Source organism: Danio rerio, chromosome 23 (genome assembly GCF_049306965.1).
Source record: "Danio rerio strain Tuebingen ecotype United States chromosome 23, GRCz12tu, whole genome shotgun sequence".
Classification (NCBI taxonomy): Eukaryota; Metazoa; Chordata; class Actinopteri; order Cypriniformes; family Danionidae; genus Danio; species Danio rerio.
In genome coordinates, this window is record NC_133198.1 from 8,350,771 (window position 1) to 8,370,574 (window position 19,804).

Sequence of the window (19,804 nt, forward strand, 5' to 3'; positions counted from 1 at the left end):
TCTCAGTTCAGATTAAAGAAATATAATTGTAGGTGAGTGGGCTTAACAACCACCTGTAGGACACACTCCTCCTGTCTTAATGCACCAGATATTTAGTTAAAAACACCTAATGCTTTACATGTTTGTTTATAACTGCTGTTTAATTATAGAACTTCATTTTTGCTTTGATATTTAAAATCATGTTTAAATACATTATAACTGGCAGCAACTCTTATTTTCTTTGTTCCCTATTTCCACCTGGGAAACCCATACTGTGGCCTTTATCGAGGACATTAGAAACAAATACTCTTTAATAAACATGTAGTGCATGTAATGAAAACCTTTTCATTCAAACCTTTCCTTCTTTCGCCACTCAACACTCCCACTTAAACAAAGCTGGGCTCACCCACTTTCCTTACTTTTTTCATACGAGAGGTGTGAAAACACTCTGCTGAGACGGGCTTTTCATAGCTCTTTAAATACACTATAGGCTGGGCTTCGGGAAGGGTACAGATCAGTGGTTTGCCAAGCCCCACCTTCGCTTGGGTGTGTACAAAAAGGACAATGTTTAAAAGAGTACATATGCAAAACTGAACAGTGGCCTCAAGTTATACAAACAAACTTATCTGGTGCAACATACATATTTGGCATTTTGCAAAAATATAGTCTGAAGCATGCATTTTGAGTGCGTCGGTGCTAAAATTTTCTGAATATAAAGCCACTTTTTACCATTTTGTAAAGAAGCAAAGATTATAACAAGGTTGAAAATATATCAGTCATAACAAAAAGTGATCAGATCAACCACTCGTGTATTGACCATTACACAAACTATTCACAAGCAATGGGTAGTGAAAACTAATTAAGGTTTACATACTACCTCCCACCAGTGCTGATATACAGCCATATCGCACTGCTACTCATGTGATATATATATATATATATATATATATATATATATATATATATATATATATATATATATATATATATATATATATATATATATATATATGATTTCTTTAAATAGTTAAAATGTAACATTTAGACTGAATTAGGCAATCATTTCTAAAAGATAAAATAAGACACATATTTTGTCATACAGCTTAAAAAAAATGGAAATGCTTCTTGAAGTAAATGGTTACAGGTAAATGATAGGCTTTAGCTGCATTTTCAAATAATGACAAGCTTAACATGTTTTCTTTGTTTTCTTATTCAGCCATATGACATGAATGCAACAATAAATAAACAAAAAATATGTACATTGGAATCCAATGTGAAAAAATGTCCATTAATAACCTTTGTGATTAGATTTAAAACACGATAAATTAAATAGGAAACCATTAGACAAGAGAAGCTTAGGAAAGTTCCCTCAGTGTCTTTCACATAATGAAAAGTACCAAATCAATGCCCTGAAAAAAAGATTGATGTGGACCGGAGAGCTCTGAAACGGGAAGTTACCCAACTCAAAAACACATCCTGCGAGTCAAGTCTGTGACCGGAGGCATTAGCCTTTAGAGTCCCATCACTTACATTTTACCGCAAGCCATCCCTGTTATTCCTCTCTCCCGAAGGTCGTTAAAGCTTGTCATAATCAAGGAGAAAGGCTTTGTGACCTTCTGCTTTGACATTTCTGTCACTTGGCAATTGTATGGTGAAAACACCTGAGGGTGAAAAGCATGCAGAGGCTGAGAGAGACAGGGTCTTCACTGCCAGTAATCTGACATTGGACGATAAGTGTAAGCAAAGCACATCATCCAGAGATGCTGAAGAAAGAAAAACTAGAAAAGCAGATTGTTTCACCACAGATTTGATTGCAGGAGGAAGTGGTGTCTTTTACATATCTGCATTGTTTGCTTGTGCAAATGGTCATTAAAAGGTCTGAGGCTAAAGTAAATGCATTAGAAGATTAGCCAGACACACTAGAAGAGTAATCTTGTCAAGTTTGGTGACCTCAATTAGATCTGGGAGACATGAAAATAAAATAACCATCAATTAATGTGTTTGTGTGCAGCGTTCTCTCCTTTCAGCGTGTTTCTTCCTGACTAGATATTGGATAATGAGAGGAGATTGCATGGTGAGCCATTTGACTGCTTTTGTAATCATGCAAGCTTGATATTTACTGATGCAGTGTCAACATTACAATCACGCTACAAATCTGATTTGTTCTGATCTTCAGTATCAAAAATAAAATGCACTCTTGGATTCTTTCTTAACATTGATGGTTTTCATGAAGATCCCTTAAAAAAAGACTATAAAACCTATTTTATATTATTATTCCAGAAATAGTTCTTTATACTGTAAAATGATTATTTAGAATATTAAAAAGTGATTTAAACCCATTCAGACCTGAATTAAAATTCCAAGTTTCCGAAAAATGTAAAAGTACGTTCCACAGTCTTGAACCTGTAAATGAGACCAAATTATAATAAAAATTCAACATCTTTTAAGTATTTATAAATATATATATATATATATATATATATATATATATTTTTCCATTTCAATAGACATCAGGTGGGAAGAGCTGTATTTCCCGACACTGTTGCCAACTATTTTCAACGAAAAGGCGTTAAGCTCTGGCCGAAAAGTTGCTAGATTACATCATACGTTAATTTGCATATTGCTGACATTATCACGTTCTTCCATTTCTGTTTGTTTAATAGCCTGTGGGTAACAAAGGGGTATTTATATTTGCACTACACTTTATGTAAGCATGTAAATCTAACTACATTTCATTAACTACATTAACTATATATATATATATATATATATATATATATATATATATATATATATATATATATATATATATATATATATATATATATATATATATATATTATTTTATAATATAATTATTATTTATTTTGGCTAGAATAAAAGCTGTTTTTATTTTTTTTTTTTATAAATAATTTGTCAAACTTATTAACTCCTTTAAGCTATATTTGCTTTTGATAGTCAACAGAACAAACCATCATTATACAACAACTTGCCTAAATACCCTAACCTGCCTAGTTAACCCTTTAAATATTACTTTAAGCTTCATAGAAGTCTCTTTAAAAGTATCTAGTCATATTATTTAATGTCATGGCAAAGATGAAATAAATTAGTTATTAGAGATGAGTTATTAAAACTATTATGCTTAGAAATGCATGAAAAAAAAATCTCTCTGTTAAACAGAAATTGGAAAAAAATGATAATAAAAATATCAACAGGGGAGGATACCAATTCTGACTTCAACTGTACATATAAACAATGCATACACACACACTGAATTGTTTATAATAACCACAGATACTGGACACAACAAACATTATGGGGATAGCTAAAAATGCTATTCTTTACAGTCAATGTAAAAACCCCTTTTAGAAACTTAATTTTCAAGAGTATACTTAGAGTGTGCTAATGACGAAACTGCAAACCAGCACAATGTGTGATTTAATTGAGCATGCTTATTGAACAAAGACTGGGAATGTGTTAATCAAAAGCTCAACAATTACTTTAACAACTTGATTTAATTTGCACTCACAGGAACATTTAAAGTGCACTGATTTGGATCAAGTATTTTTTATTTATTTAAAGGGAAGCTAAAGAAATATTATTTAAATTAATAAACATTTTTAAGGAACAAATAAGGTATGTATTATCCATTTATCACAAGTGAATGTTCGACAAATATGTAAACAACTAACAAATAAACTGACAAGTTTTCTTCTCTTATTGCTTTTTTAAATCTCTTATTATTAAAACTAATTTATTTCTACACAATTCATGTATCCTTGCTATAGACATAAGAAAATATAAAATCCCCCCTTGCAATTTGACCTCATTCTATGGCAGCGTGTTGAGGAATGCGAGTGACGACTCACATAAGGTCCACCAAAATGCAAAGAACTAATGATCCATTCAATTACTACAGGATGAACTCAGGTTCTATTTTAATTTAATTTACTCACCCCAAGGCCATCCGAAATGCTGTAGTCTCAGCCTCAGATGTCACAGCCACTGATCATTTCCTGAAGGTCTGACGCATGCCACACAAACTGGAAACGCGTCAGCATATTTTAAGTCATCCTCTGACTGGTTGAATTCTACAGAAATTGGAGACGTGTGTGCGTTGTTCCTCGAAAGTCCATCTGAAAAATAAAAGTATTTTTTAGATTGATGACTATAAGCATTTACCAAGAAAGATAAACTAAATGGCAAATTCTGAAAAAGAACTGAAGATTCACAGCATAAAATCAAAATAAACAATTAATCTACTGAGACTCATAGCTCCCAAGCCTTATTAAAAATGGGGTCAAAGTGAACAAATTGTTCAAGAACAACCAGTCACTAATAAACTAATTAAAAGACGTCAACGAGTTTAGCTTGAGACACTTAGTGGATATTTTGATCTTGGATATTGCAAGAGTCTAATTTTCCAAGATTGACTGATCATGTCTAAGCATGGGAAAGGTTTCTCAAAAGATCCAGTTTTTGCTAGTAGAGGCTTCTTTTTTTTGCTTTTGCAACATCTCGTTGTATTGTCTAAACCAGTTTGGGATTTAGTTTTGTTGAATACAATACAAACTATTTGCATGTATTTTGCAAACCAGTAACCATTAATACCTTTAGAGCAGGGGTGGTCACACCTGTTCCTGGAGAGCCACCTTCCTGTAGATTTCAGTTGCTACCCATAATCAAACACACCTGAACCAATTAATTAGGACCTGAACACCACGTGATAATTGCAGGCAGGTGTGTTTGGATATGAGTTGCAACTGAAATCTGTAGGAAGGTGGCTCTCCAGGAACAGGGTTGGCCACCACTGCTTTAAAGTATCGTATTATACACAGGTGTCAAACATAATGGGATAGCGCAGCATGCATGGGATGCGCACTCTAGAATCTCGCCAGAAGTAGTAAGTCATCCAGGTACTTCTCGCATACTGATTTTCGAATTCTATGAATTCGGACATACTACTCTGTTCTCATACTGATTTTACCGTACTATATAGTAAGGAAGTATGCTGTTTCGGACGCAGCCCATAACTCTGCACAGTTTAGTTCCAACGCTAATTAAACACACCAGATCAAACTAATTAAGTGCTTTATTCTTGTTTTAAACCTACAGATAGAAGTGTTGAAGCAGGGCTGGAACTAAACTCTGCAGGGCTGCGGTCCTCCAGGAACTGAGTTTGACACCCCTGGTATGGAAGAAAAAACTAAGCAAGTCAGTGTTTACAGATTTACAAATATCATTTTTGAAAATATTCTAAAAGGGGTCGACGCAGTGGCGCAGTAGGTAGTGCTGTCACCTCACAGCAAGAAGGTCGCTGCGCTACTGGTTTGAGCCTCTGTTCAGATGGCGTTTCTGTGTGTGTGTGTGTGTGTGTGTGTGTGTATGTTTTCCAGAGATGGGTTGCGGCTGGAAGGGCATCCACTGCGTAAAAACGTGCTGGATAAGTTGGCGGTTCATTCCGCTGTGGCGACCCCAGATTAATAAAGGGAATAAGCCAACAAGAAAATAAATGAATGAATACAATTCAAACTATTTATATGTATTTTGCAAACCTATAACCATTGATACCTATGGAGTATAATATTAAACACAGGTGTCAAACTTCCTGGAAGGCCCATAACTCAGCATAGTTTAGTTCCAACCCTAATTAAACACACCTGATCAAACTAAGTGTTGTAGGCTTGTTTTAAACCTACAGATAGAAGTGTTGAAGCAGGGCTGGACAAACTCGGCAGGGCTGCGGTCCTCCAGGAATCTAGTTTGACACCCCTGGTATAGAAGAAAAAAATAAAGCAAGTCAGTGTTTACAGATTTATAAATATATATATTTTTTAATATTCTAAACAAAGGGGTGACACAGTGGAGCAGTAGGTAGTGCTGTCACCTAACAGCAAGAAGGTCACTGGTTTGAGCCTCAGCTGGGTCAGTTGGCATTTCTGTAAGGAGTTTGCATGTTCTCCCCACATTCGCGCGGGTTTCCGTCACAAATCCAAAGACATGCCGTACAGGAGAATTGGGTAAGCTAAATTGTCTGTAGTGTGTGTGTATGTTTTTCCATTGACGGGTTGGAAGGGCATCAGCTGCCTAAAACATATGCTAAATAGGTTGGCGGATCATTCCGCTGTGGTGACCCCAGATTAATAAAAGTGCCTAAGCCGAAAGAAAAAATTATAAATTAAAGAATGTATTCTAAAAGGTTATAGGTGTAAGGATGGCTAAGTCTCTTCATAATATCAGACCCTGAGAACTGTTGTGGAATTCCATGAGGCGAGATGACAAGAATTGTCAGGCACTAAAACAATAAACTTTCTAATCTGAGAAGATCAGCAAGGAAACCAATTGTTCATCTGTCTCAGTCACCCACCATTGAGATACATTTCTGAATTGGCTTGTGTTGTTTAACTATGTGAATTACAATGGAAAATCTCAACCAGACAAATAAAATGTATATTTGACATATTTTATGTTCTCCTGAAATCATTGTAACTAGTAGATTGTTTAGGCTGATGTTTCTGCAGCCTACAACCAGTGTTCATACATTCAGGCTCAATGGATGGAGCATAGGCACACCATTAGAGACCTGTTGATTTCTGACAATAACTGACTTAGTATAATATAATCTAGTGGCTAAATCAACATTTCTTTGTTTAATCAAGCATGGGAGGGACTAATAATTACCTAAAAAAAAACTTAAAGGAAATGAATTTACAATTGTATCCTCTATCCAAGACACAGAATTAGTGAGGTTGTGTCCGTGAGCATATGTAACTGACCAGCATACTGACTCTAAGCGACTGGGTAGACAATGAAACTGGAGTCAGATTAAATTTGGAGCTGGAAACAAATTAATACAAGTTCTAACAAATAAAAATATTTATTTTCAGATGTGCTAGGAAAGGCTTAAATACATTTAACCCTTACCCATGCTGTTAGTTCTGTCATTGAACTAATAGATAGAGCCTTATATGGATAGTTGTAATTAATATTTCTTCTGAAATATGATGCACAAGAATTACTCTTTTCTAGAACTTGTCAGTGATGGGAATCGTCCATCATTCTATTAAACTACTACTTTTGTGCTCCATATGAGAAAACATAATGATTCAGACCATATGGCTGAGTAAAAGATAACAAAATGCAAATTTTGGGTGAACCATCCCTTTAATTAATAGAGAAACATGCAAATCTATTGGCAGGAGAGACTGATAGATGGCAGCATGCAGCACATTGCACAGGATATGACTAGGTAATGAGCAACAGGGGAAATATGACTTCAGACATGACATTTTGAGACTGTTTACGTGTGTGCGGCATGCATATTTAATACTGTAATCCAAATGACACTTCATTAAAACTCAATATTCAGACTAAACAGGTACAGAAAAATACCAAAACATGGAAACTGCAGAGCGTTGGTGCTGGTAAATATCAGCGCTCTCATTTCTCACTACTGCAGGCAGCCTGATGTGAAAGTGGCCGTATCATATCTACGCTTACGATAACCTAGCAGTCCAACAGGATATGCAAGGAGGCGTATTATCATGCTCTAATGCGCAGAGAGCGTATTTGTATGGCACGTGAGTGTAATGTTTCTCACTGCGGCAAGGGTTTGATGTTGATGTCGGTGGGCGTTACAAATGTAACCCTAGGGGAACGATCTGAACATGATCAAAATGCATCATGGAGATAAAGCGATAGCAGTAGAGAAAGAGAGAATAATAATAGCCATAAACAGATTTGGAGAGTCTTACATAAAATAAAATGTGCTCTTAACATAGCCCCAGGTAAACACACACACACACACACACACACACACACACACACACACACACACACACACAACTACATGATATAATTACTTGGTAAACTGAGGCAGGTGGCCAAATTCAAGCTCCTAATTGAAGCATTAGTGAAGGTTGCTTGTTACCATCCTAATGATTTGGTGAGATCAGGAGAGCGTGAACAGGTCATAAAAAGGGTCCATAAATAAGCTTGTGTGTAATCGAGTCCCAAAGCCCGCATTTGAAGGCTAATGATTTGATGCCTTTTTTTGTCCTGTGGTGGCTCTAAAGTAGGAATGTAACATTTACATTGGCTGTTTCTCAATTCCAACTTTGCAATTTTGTGAAGACAGTCTTGCCAGGTTACCTCGGAAGAACGCAAGAACACAGAACGCACCCTGTGAGAAATGAGACGCTGCGTTCTGCCTGATGGTCACATGACCTTCACGCACGCACCTTTAACCAAACATTATTTAAACATTACAGTATTCCTACAACTATTTATTATTTGTTTTTTTGCCTTTTCGATTGATGGATGAAACCGAACATGGACAAAAACCTTACAAAAATACTTTGCACAATACTAATGAAACAGATTTGAATATGAATTTCAGCAATAAACACTCTTACTGCCTTAATGGGTTTTAAGTTTTCATGGTAATGTTTACGTTCACAATCTCATTTAGAAAAAAAACTCCTGAGATAAATAAGTTATATGTATGAACTTTAATAATATTAACTCATTCATTTTCTTGTCGGCTTGATCCCTTTATTAATCGCCTACAGGGTCGCCTACAGCTTAATGAACCGCCAACTTATCCAGCACATTTTTTACACAGCGGATGGCCTTCCAGCCGCAACCCATCTCTGGGAAACATCCACACACACATTCTCACACACACTCATACACTACGGACAATTTAGCCAACCCAATTCACCTGTACCGCATGTCTTTGGACTGTGGGGGAAACCGGAGCACCCGGAGGAAACCCACGTGAACGCAGGGAGAACATGCAAACTCCACACAGAAACGCCAACTGAGCCGAGGTTCGAACCAGCGACCCAGCGACCTTCTTGCTGTGAGGCGACAGCACTACTTACTGCGCCACCCACTTTAATAATAAATCTATATAATTCATTGATTTATTGCCACATCAGCAACTCATGGCTATTTCATGGCAAAATGAATATACACCAAAAATATAAAAAGTAATTTGGATTACAATAAAAAAAAAAAAAAAAAAAAAAAAAAGTTACTAAGAAAAATATATTTAAAAAAAACAATAATAAATTCACACAAAAATAGATTCAAAGTTTTTTTTTTTTTTTTGTAAAATTTTTGATTAGTAATTTAAGATTCTTCCTGATAGTACCTTTCAAAATATCCAAAGTACTCCCCTTAAAAAAAAAAAAAAAAAAAGTTTAATTGTATTAAAAATTTCACATTCCAAAATATGTTTCATGGTAAGAGCAGCTTGTTAGTAATTGAATTTAGGTGGTGTTTTATTATTCAGTAACTAAAAATTAGTTAACCTAGAATGTCCAAATCAATAAATTGATATTTAATGCTACGCTTCCCACCTCTTATTCAGTCGCAAAGACCTCAGCGACTTCTAGAGTGAGTTCAGTGCTTAATTCTGCATCCACACATCCTCGATATCAAGAACACATCGGGAACTTTCACGCGTCCTTCGTTCTTGCAGTCTTGAGTTTTGGAACTAAACTTTGACCTTTAATGACGTTACACAGAGATGCAATGATTAAGCGATTTCACTATTAATTCCTCAGGGTTAATTAATCATAAAGGCTTCTCAACACTGCATTTCTGCACAGAACAAAACAGCAGCAACTAAAAGTTATGCCAATTGTGCGCTAGTTTAAAGTTTCGAGCTATTACACAGATGATAATGCACATGGATTAACTATGGCAAAGGCTATTAACTAAGGGCTGTTCACATTTTGCACCTTTTGCAAGCTTAAGTTCCTTATTTCCAATGGGGGCGCGTGGCTTGTGTGTGCACATTGGCATTGAGACGCTCACACTTTCCAGGCACTCATAGTTGAAAGAATGATGCGAACGCACTACAAGTCACGTAGCAAGAACTGGACCGTTTTTTTTTATTTTTTTTTTTATTCTTTGGTTAGTTGGTTGGATTCTTCAAACTATAATCGTACAACCAAAATCTATAGCATAACAATCTGTACCTTTAATTTGGCTCACAACATGCCTTAATAAAAAAAATAAATAGATAAATCAGCGTTGACATTTCCACACACTTTAAGGAAGTTGTCATTTTAACCGAGTCATTAGATTCGCTTCTATTAGTTCAATGTTTGGAGCTCGTCATAGTTGAAGTCTCACTGCAGAAAAGCGTGTGAAATCTTTTCAGTCTGCCAAAACTTCAGAGAGAAAATTTTACAACAACCATAAAAGCAGCTGTCAGTGACCATGTCAAACCAATCAAAGACAACAGATTGTAGCCCAAATTTGTCTCAAGTGATCAAACTGTGGCGGAAATATCACAGTGTGGACAGGGCTTTGCAAATTTCATTGGTTCATGCTGATAATCTGTGATTTAAATCGGTGGTTTAAATATACACTCACAAATTATGAAAGGCATTAAATGTCATATCCCAAGGTAATGCTAAAAATAGCTTATTCAGATATTTAAAGGTGCTAGTGAAACAGTTTTTTTGTGCAAGTACAATAGAGTCTGGCTGCAGATTTGCACTTGCACCTCCAGGCTTGCACGCTCAGGGAATTGCGCTTCCTCTGCAAGTGAAGTCATTCACAAATCGCCACCTGTGTCCGCTTGCATAAAAGTCCTTCGGTAATTTAACTTAAGTTGCGGAAAAATCTCTGAGGTTATTTCAACAAACTTCCTATCTGTCACCCTAACTAAAGGGTACCTCTTTTTTTCTAAGCATTTCACTGTGGTTTCTGGTAACATACTGCGACGGGCGCCACAATTGCTATAGTTACGTAAACAGATCGTAACGAACCACGAGTGCTTGCCTGACAACAGCTCCGCAATAATGTTACACATCATCTGTGCTGCTTTCTTTCTATTAAGCAAGTCTAGACATTTCATTAGAGTTGATCTCAACATTATGTTTGGAGGACCAATTAAACTGGGCTGGGATCATGTAGAGACTGTTGAAGCTGTGCTGCAACTGATTTCATATGGATGCACTCATCCGCAGACATGCAAACTTATCAAGAATAGTTATAAAGAATAGTTTCCCCAAGTCATTCAAGAATCATTGCTGTAAGTCCACTAAGTGTTGGTTGTAATTCTACAACTCCTTGAAATGTTTAAAATAAAAACTAAAATTCTAAATTTACCTGGTGTTTTTTTTATACATAACTGTAGAAGAATGCCTCAAGTGTAAATTTAGACTGATATTTAGTTGATATAAATGATAAGTTTCACTGGTATAAATGTTAATAGTAGCCTGCTTTGGTAAATTTACATCAAAGCATACAATCATATGATGAATATACTAACTGCTTTGAGGTTGGGGGGGTTGATGTTGTACAACGCAAGTAGGCTACTTAGAATTATTAGACAAAGTCGTCAAACGAACTGGAAACTTACTTTTGGTTTATTTGTGTTGATTTCAAAAGATGTTACAAGACAGGTCCAGGTGTCAATTGTAAGTGACGTCACTTGCATAGGAAGCGTGGGTGCCTAAACGTGCAAGCCCGAGAGTGCAAGCCTAAAGATAAAAGTTCAACTCTGCAGCCAGACCCTTCTCAGTATTTTACAGTACTTTATAAATCAAAAATGTCTTTGTCAATGTTTTCAAACAATTATATTTGATTTACCAAAGTCACACAAGCGGCAATTTTACATCCATCACATCCATAACAGAGAGACATCACATCCATAACCAAGCCTTTTCCTAATAAATGAGAAAAAAAAAAAAAGTAAAATAATTTCAAGAGTTCACACTTAGCTGATGATTGACAGTAAAGCTAGTTTGGCGTGCTGTCCCGAGAGAGAGCCCTGAGCTTATAAGATCCTCAAGCCCTGGGCTCCCTCCCGTTGCAAGGCGAGAGGGGAGTTTGAGCTCAGGTAGATCTCGATAACTCCCCTTCCTGCTTGTAGTAGCTAAGTGTCGGATATGTATGCTGAAAGGTGTACTCAGAGTTTAGCAAATGTATTTTGATTAATTGTTTAGAGTGCTTGTTTTTGAACTGTGGGAGGAAACCGGAGGACCCAGGGAAAACTCACGTGACCACGGGGAGAACGAGCAAACTCCGCACAGAAATGCCTTCTGGTTTGGAAAGGAATTAAACCAGGGGCATTCTTGCTGTGAGGCAACAGCGCTAATCGCTGGCCACCGTGACGCCCGTTTGAAAGGAGGGAAAGTAGGGTTGGGTGGGGGGGTTTCTTCAAGACGAAGATATTGAGATTAGAAAAGTCTGGTTATTTATAGTGAGTTAAGAATCGTCTGATAGGATAATCAGTCATTAGCTAAAGTTTGAACAGCTGCGAACAATCATAAGCACATGATCCTCTCGAAATTTGTTTATGAATAAACTTCACATAAAAGCAATCATGTTTGATCAGTCAACTCTTTTGCTTTTGATTAGCATTCTTTTTTTTGGTTTGTGCAGTTAAATTTACAGAATTTCTACGAAGTATGTTGTAAAACTCAGACTTTTTTTGGTCAATGTTGAGTTATTTGTGGACTATCAGTTATATATCAGATATTATACTTGAGTTATTTGTGGATTGCGAAGAATACAGCCATTGAATATCTGCATCTAAGATTAGTAGGAGGAAAGTCAGCAAGGGAAAAGCATAAAAAAGTGAGACAAAGATCTTTCCTCTGTGGGTAAGTTTATGTAGGCGTCACAATCTTCGCTACATGGCCTTAGTGCAATAACCATAGCCACATTTAGTGTCTCTCAGCTTTGAACATGAGACACTGACATTTACTCACTGGTACTTTTTATTAAAGTTGTATCAGCGACAGAAGACACATTATGTACTGCCTGCAAACCACCACTCAGGGAGATGTTCTGTTTTGTTTATGAGTGCATTCTCTCATGTTTCAATATGAATGGCTGGAGAGAGAAACTACAGTAGAGAGAGAAATTACCACTTAAAAAAAAAAAAAAAATCAGCCTTATCTTCTGTTATTTCCTAAAGGAAGCCAAATATATCAAAATGACAGCTCTGCTCAACATATGGGATCTAATTTGTGTGGCCAATAAAACCACACACAGAGTGTTAAAATTGCACAATGGCAGTTCATTTATTGACTCCCAGCGTTTATAGCTTTATTTTAGCGAGTTTTATTAGAAAGAATACTGGTATTCACTAAATAAAAGCATCTTTCTCTTCCCATATTTATCTATTATTGTACCTCAGACTAGCTTTGCGTGTCTGAACGTGTGTACTTTCATAGTATACAGTTTGGTGTGGGGAAAAAAAAAAAAAAAAAAGTATATCTAAATTCATTGTATTCATATTGGCAAAAGCACCTGCATGACTCCTGTGAGATTCGGATCTGTGCATCTACATGGAGCTGTGAGAAAAGCTGTACATTTCATGAACATCAAATGCTTGAAATCTGTAAAAATGCCATTTCTCTATTTAGCTCACATGCATACATCTAGCATCCAGAATAACCAAATGTACTATTTTGATGAACACAGCGCACTTGTTCTCACTCTCCGTCGCAAACAAACATATTCAGCACACGTGTATTGCACGTTTACATCCAGTTGTTTCACTATGCAGCAGGAAGCTTTCTACACACTGTTGTGAATGTGCTCAGGACTTTTAATGTTCTACAAATTAGGAATTTTGTTTAAAAACAATCCATTTCCCATTTTAAAATGACAGCAGATCAATAAAACTGCGAACATCTACCTGAAGCAACCAATTCATCAAAGTATTAAAGGGATGAATTGCAATTGTATTTGTTTTTGCCAGACCAGTTCACACAACTTTGCAGACGCTCTCATGCATAAAGGCTAGTTTATACTTCTGCATTGAGCAATAGCTGTGACCCACGCTGTGCATTAATGGCCCATTTCCACTGAGTGGTACAGTACGGTTTGGTACACTTTTATGGCCAATTCCATTGTCAAAAGGCGTACCGAACCGTACCACTTTTTCGGCACCCTTTCAAAAGGGTACCAAAAGGTGAAGCTACACACGCAGCTGAACGCTGATTTGTTACAAAGATGCATCACGAGCTCTTGTGGAGCTAGCATGATTGAAATCAAAGGAACCGTCATGTTTTAAATACACAGCCAAGACATTACACCATAATACTATATGCATAAAATAACGAGCCATGGATGAATTGTTGTCGACGTACAGACACAAAGCCAAGATGAACAAAATCTGCCTTGTCTTGTTTTATGAGGCCATCTAAAAGTGCGAGTGGTTTTCGCTTTCTTCCAAGAGCTCACGATCGTGTCTATATATCTGAGGGTGCAGACTGAGTGCCTTAGTGCCCCCTACCAGTGGCGATATACAGCCATATAGCACTGCTATGAGTGCGATATTGCGGTTATACAACAATTTGACGGCATAATTGTGTGTATAAAAAACACAGTCTAAAAAGAACTTTAGTGCGCAGAACTACTTTCTTTTGCCACTCATTCACATCTGCAGATGACCGCCAGAACAGCAGAATCTGTTGCCAGTTCACAAACGTCACTTAAGAGCTAGTATTTGAATTATTCTTTAGCGTATAACCTCTGAAGTTATGACAAAACAGGTAATTATGCTCACATTTGAATGGCATAACGTGCTATCAATCTACAGAAATTTTCCAGTATTTCTCTGTAGCAACCAGGAAATCACAATAATTGACCCCGAAAAAGCCAAAGCAAACACTACCAGTTTCTGTGGTATAAATACAGCAATACAAAATAGAGAGATCTAATCAGAATGTCATTTACAGTACCTTATTTATAAGGATTTGTTCAGCAGTAGTTTGAAACTTGCGTTGACAAAACACTGCAGCTGAGTCCGAAAATGCCTACTACTCAGTAGGTACTGCATTTGAATTTAAACGTACTACTCGGCCGTTAGAAAAGTATGTTCTATACAGTATGAATTTGAAAAGTAAAAATGGAATTTGGAAGTACTACATCCGCCATTTTGTCATGGTCACGTAACCTACTTGCGTCAGTTGCGTCGCCTCACTTCCATTCATGTATTCTCTCACTGGGCATTATGGGATAGCGTAGCGTGCATTGGATGCGCACTTCAGAATCTCGCCGGAAGTAGTAATCATCAGGGTACTTCTCGCATACTGATTTTTTGAATTCTATGAATTCAGACATACTACTCAGCTCGCACACTGATTTTACTATATAGTACTATATAGTATGGAAGTATGCGGTTTCGGACGCAGCCTGAGTTTTTCTCCCTGTAAGGACTTATGTGATCTCAGTCTCCATCTTGTGGCGGAACGTTCACAATCACTTTCGTTGGTCTGCTCAGACAAGCTGATGGCAGCCGATGTACTTAATCCAATGCTCTAAAAATTATAAATACTTTAAAATAGGCACTCTCTTTACAAATAAACTGTCTAATTGCAATCTAAACAACTACATTATCGAGTAAAAAGGCTTTAATGTAAATTATGTTGTCCAACAGCAGTGATATTTGTGAAACTGTAGAGCAGGGCTATCCAATTGGCGACCCGCGGGCCGAACCCAGCCCCCCAGGCGATTTGTTCCAGCCATTCAAATACTGTGACCAAGACATAAAAAAAATTTAGTTCAGTCGAAAAACGGCTGCTATAGTTATGATTGTGATGTGCGTCTGTTCAATACAGCTTGAGCTGCAGTCAAAGGCTGCGTGAAGCGCGAGCCACCCTAAGAGAGTGGCGCGGGCAGCTGAAAACATTTGGATGTGTTTGTAAAAACGGCCTTTTGTACAATGCATTGATATCGTCAATCGGTATGCAACAATTAGCCAATTTCACTATTAACTCCGCTTTAATTCATCAGTCAATTAATCGTAAAGGCTTGTCTAAGCCACATTTCTGTTGCAAGGCACAATACAAAACTGCTGCAATTAAACAAAGTTATGCCAATTTGCCAACTGTGCGCTAGTTTAACGTTCCAAATATGAACACAGAGGCTAATACAGACGCACACTGGATTAACTTTAGCTGCGGCCATTCCCATATCACATCTTTTCCACTTGCATGTTCTTTATAATGTAATGACAATATGAGCGCACAAGCGTAGCAACGTGCTTGCAGCTTTTCGGGCGCACGCAGTAGAAAACATCTCACGGTGAGATTTGTGCGTGCCTTTCAGTGCAACGTAAACAAACAATATCCTAGATCAATTATTATTAAAATGATTTTGTATGCATGAACGCAGATGGCAGCAACAGTTAATCTAAATAGCTACTTGTCTATTATAAAGCTTGAACTTACATTAGACGTGATAACTGTGAAACCATGATTATTCTTCAGACTATATAATCGTACAAACGAAATCTAGAATTGTTGCATCCCTAATTGTTATGCAGTTCAAAAATAACATATGAATGTGTCAATGTAGAAGAAGCCTACTTCAGGAATGCACTGCTTTTGTTGTGCTCAAATACAGCATTTGAATTTTTGTAAATTCTTTTCTAAAGTCTATTGTGCAATGCACTGATATTATGTAGTTTCAAAATAAATAATACTAAACTTTTTAATGTAGAAAAAGCCAACGTGGATGTCTTAAGGAAAAATACAGCATATGGGCTCTTATGCAGTTGTGTTATCACTCATATAGCAAGTCATATCTCTCCAGCCCTTCGTTTGGGATGCTTTTCAAGAACCGGCCCCCATGACAAACTAGATGAATAGCCCTGCTGTGCTGTCCTCTGCTTGATGCTATACTGTATGTGGGTGGAGTAATACACAAGGGGTGAAGAGGCTGTACCAGAGGTGTTATTTGAAGAATATCATGCTGCTATCAGCCAATCAGATTCAAGAACCAGACAGAACTGTTGAAAAAAAATTTACAGATTTTACTGGGAGCTATTTGAAGAATGGGTGAAATGCAAAACAAAGTTAAATTAACATTAAAAACACATCATAATTAAATAAGCCTTGGTTAAGAGTCCTATTTATTATAAGATTATGCCAAAGTTCAAGAAGGACGTTATTATTTTTTATAATTTATTTTTTCAATATAAATGTATCATAGGCGATGCAGTGGCACAGAAGGTAGTGCTGTCGCCAGCAAGTAGGTCGCAGGTTCGAGCCTCGGCTAGGTCAGTTGGCGGCGTCTCTGTGTGGAATTTGCATGTTCTCCCTACGTTGAATTGTATGTGTCGTAGTGTAAAAGTGTGAATGAGTGCGTGTGGATGTTTCCCAGTTATGGGTTGCGGCTGGAAGGGCATCCCCTGTGTAAAAGCGTGCTGGATAAGTTGGCGGTTCATTTCACTGTGGCGGCCCCAGATTAATAAAGGGACTAAGCCGACAAGAAAATAAAAGAATGAATGAATAAATAAATGTATCATTTTCACCTTAAAACAAAACAAAAGCACTGACATATTTTAAGATCACTCAGTGTAAGTTTTCTTCTAAAACATACATTTTAGACTGAGACTTAAGCCTTTTGTACATTATAGTGAAAACTCTTTCCAGAAGAGTGCGGGGTGTTGTGCAGGACAAACTCATCATCAGTGTGCATGGTTTTAAATTAAATATTCAAAGTATTCAGATTTACTTACACACTGTACTGGCCATGAAGCGCAGCTTCAGTGGTTCATCTAACCAAATCAGCATGAGCTTGAGAAAAGCAGCTGAGTCCTAATTCTTATTTAATCTCTTATAAATCACAGACATCTATATTTTCAAAACATTTCCCCTAGTCCACATGACACTGAAGTGGGAAATATGATGGGGCAGAGAAATCATGTTGTCATGGCAACAGAAATGAAAACATCAAATATTGATGAAATGCAACAGAAAATGGGGCTTCTCAGAGTTGGGCATACGTCTCATTTTGAGTGCGTGATTGTTTGATTTCGTAGTTAGCACTTGAATAAATGAAGTACATGTGGGCTGCAACCCACCTACAGCTGTCTATAATGTTCTGTTTTAACCTGCAAGTTTAAAAATAAAAGAATTGAGTATTGCTTTATTAATTATACATCCAGATAGGTTCTGCTGTAAACAAAAAAAAAAACTTGGCTACAGCCGAGTATAAAGCATCAAACATGAAGATGAAACTGACAGAGCGCAAAGCAACAGTGTGAGAAACTGAGGCAACCTTGTGTAAATAATGTAAGAATTACACCCCAAAACAGATCCTGTCTACTAAAGCTGCATTCCTGATGAAACTGCAAACACTGAAAGTGAAACAGTAAAGGTTGAAGATCTGCAATGTCAAGCTGAAAGTTGATGCATCTGCAGTTAATATGAGGGTGCAAATTAATCTTAAAAATATGTAATAAAATTTGCAAATTATTAAAAATGGTCACTGCTGAAAGTTTGACAAATTAAATGAGAAGCTAATGAAAAAAGTGAATCATGTTCCTTTCGTAGTTTTTATTTAGCACATATAAATCAACTCATACAATTCTTATGTTATTATTAGAATTTGACATTTCCCTCGTATATTTTAATAAAAATGTCAAGTTAAATGTTAAGTATAAACTCTACACATAATTTGAAACAGCTTTGTTCACTGAGATTTTAAACTAGTATTAAACGATGGCATTGCAAAACAGGAGAATAAAAACTTTAGTTTGTTATAGGGAGGCACACTTCTGATCTGGACAAATGAGAACAATGAAATGGACATGAGAACAATCTAGGTCTTAAGTGAAATCTATTAAGAATATTCTTATTAAAATGCAAAACAAAACAAAAAAAAAAAAGATATTTTGAAGAAGGTTGAAAACCTGTAACCATTGACTTACATTGACAACGTTGACACAATATTTATCTTTCCTTTCGTGATAGTTAATAGTTAAAGGTAACTGATGTTAAATTATATATATATATATATATATATATATATATATATATATATATATATATATATATATATATATATATATATATATATATATATATATATGTACATACATATACATACATTGACTTCTGTCGTTTATTTGACTTTCTGTCGTTTATTAATTTAAAATTTGGGTTGGCTGCAATTGTACACCACTTTTTTTTTTTTTTTTAAGACTACACCATAAGTTATGCAAGGTCTGGGTCCGGTTTAGGGATGCTTGTTATGATCTTATTAAAGATTACAATATATTTTGTAAGTTACATTGAGCTAAAACCAGCCTGCAAGTTGTCGAAATGAAACAGCTTATAGCGACATGTGCTATAACTTAAACGTATATATCAGTAGTAGGCCTGCATAAAACTATAACTTGTATCAAGCTGAGACCAATGTTACGTGTTGTGGATTACTCAAGTTGTTAAGTGAGAATAGGGGGGCATAGTAATTTGATTTGCTTCCATTTTACACAAAATATTGTGCCGTGATATGAGAGTTATGTAATATTTATTATGTAATATTTGTGTAAACTCACCTGCATTGCAGCAACCACGAAGTGAGACGACATCTGCTGAATAGTTTCACCCTTTCCTTTAGTGTTTGTATAATTTAATCATTCGTTCTGAGTCATGTTAAGGCTTCAATCACTAGCTCCAGGTGTGAGTGATTAATATATTTAAAGCGGAATGAAAGGACGAATTGATGTGTGGTGTAATTTTGAACAAATACAGGTTAAGAATGAACTGGTACGGAGTTCATTTCCAGTTCTCGAAATATTTTCTCGTTGTCTAAACGAATTTTCTGTAAAGATTTATGCTTGGGAAACACGTTTGAACATAGTAAGTTTGAACTTACCTTAGCGTGGACCTGAAGTTCAAGCACCGCCTTTATTGACAGGAAATGTATAGTTGTTTGTCGAGGAATCGCAACACGTGATTGGGGAGGTAATTGATAAGAAAACTGAAGTTGTAATTATCAGTGAAATCTAACTAAAAAACGGAATTCTCATGCTTATCAAAGTTTTGAATCAATT

At 36.4% G+C, this 19,804-nt stretch overlaps 1 long non-coding RNA gene across 1 annotated transcript; it reads right to left on the bottom strand.

The window, feature by feature from the left end:
• Nucleotides 1-1,173: 1,173 nt before the first annotated feature.
• Nucleotides 1,174-19,377, bottom strand: LOC137489177 (uncharacterized). The gene is made up of 4 exons (XR_011008528.2): nucleotides 19,307-19,377; nucleotides 5,679-5,751; nucleotides 3,936-4,115; nucleotides 1,174-2,382 (listed from the first exon to the last, which is right to left on the bottom strand). It is a non-coding gene; the product is annotated as an uncharacterized lncRNA (long non-coding RNA).
• Between the last annotated feature and the right edge of the window lie 427 nt (nucleotides 19,378-19,804).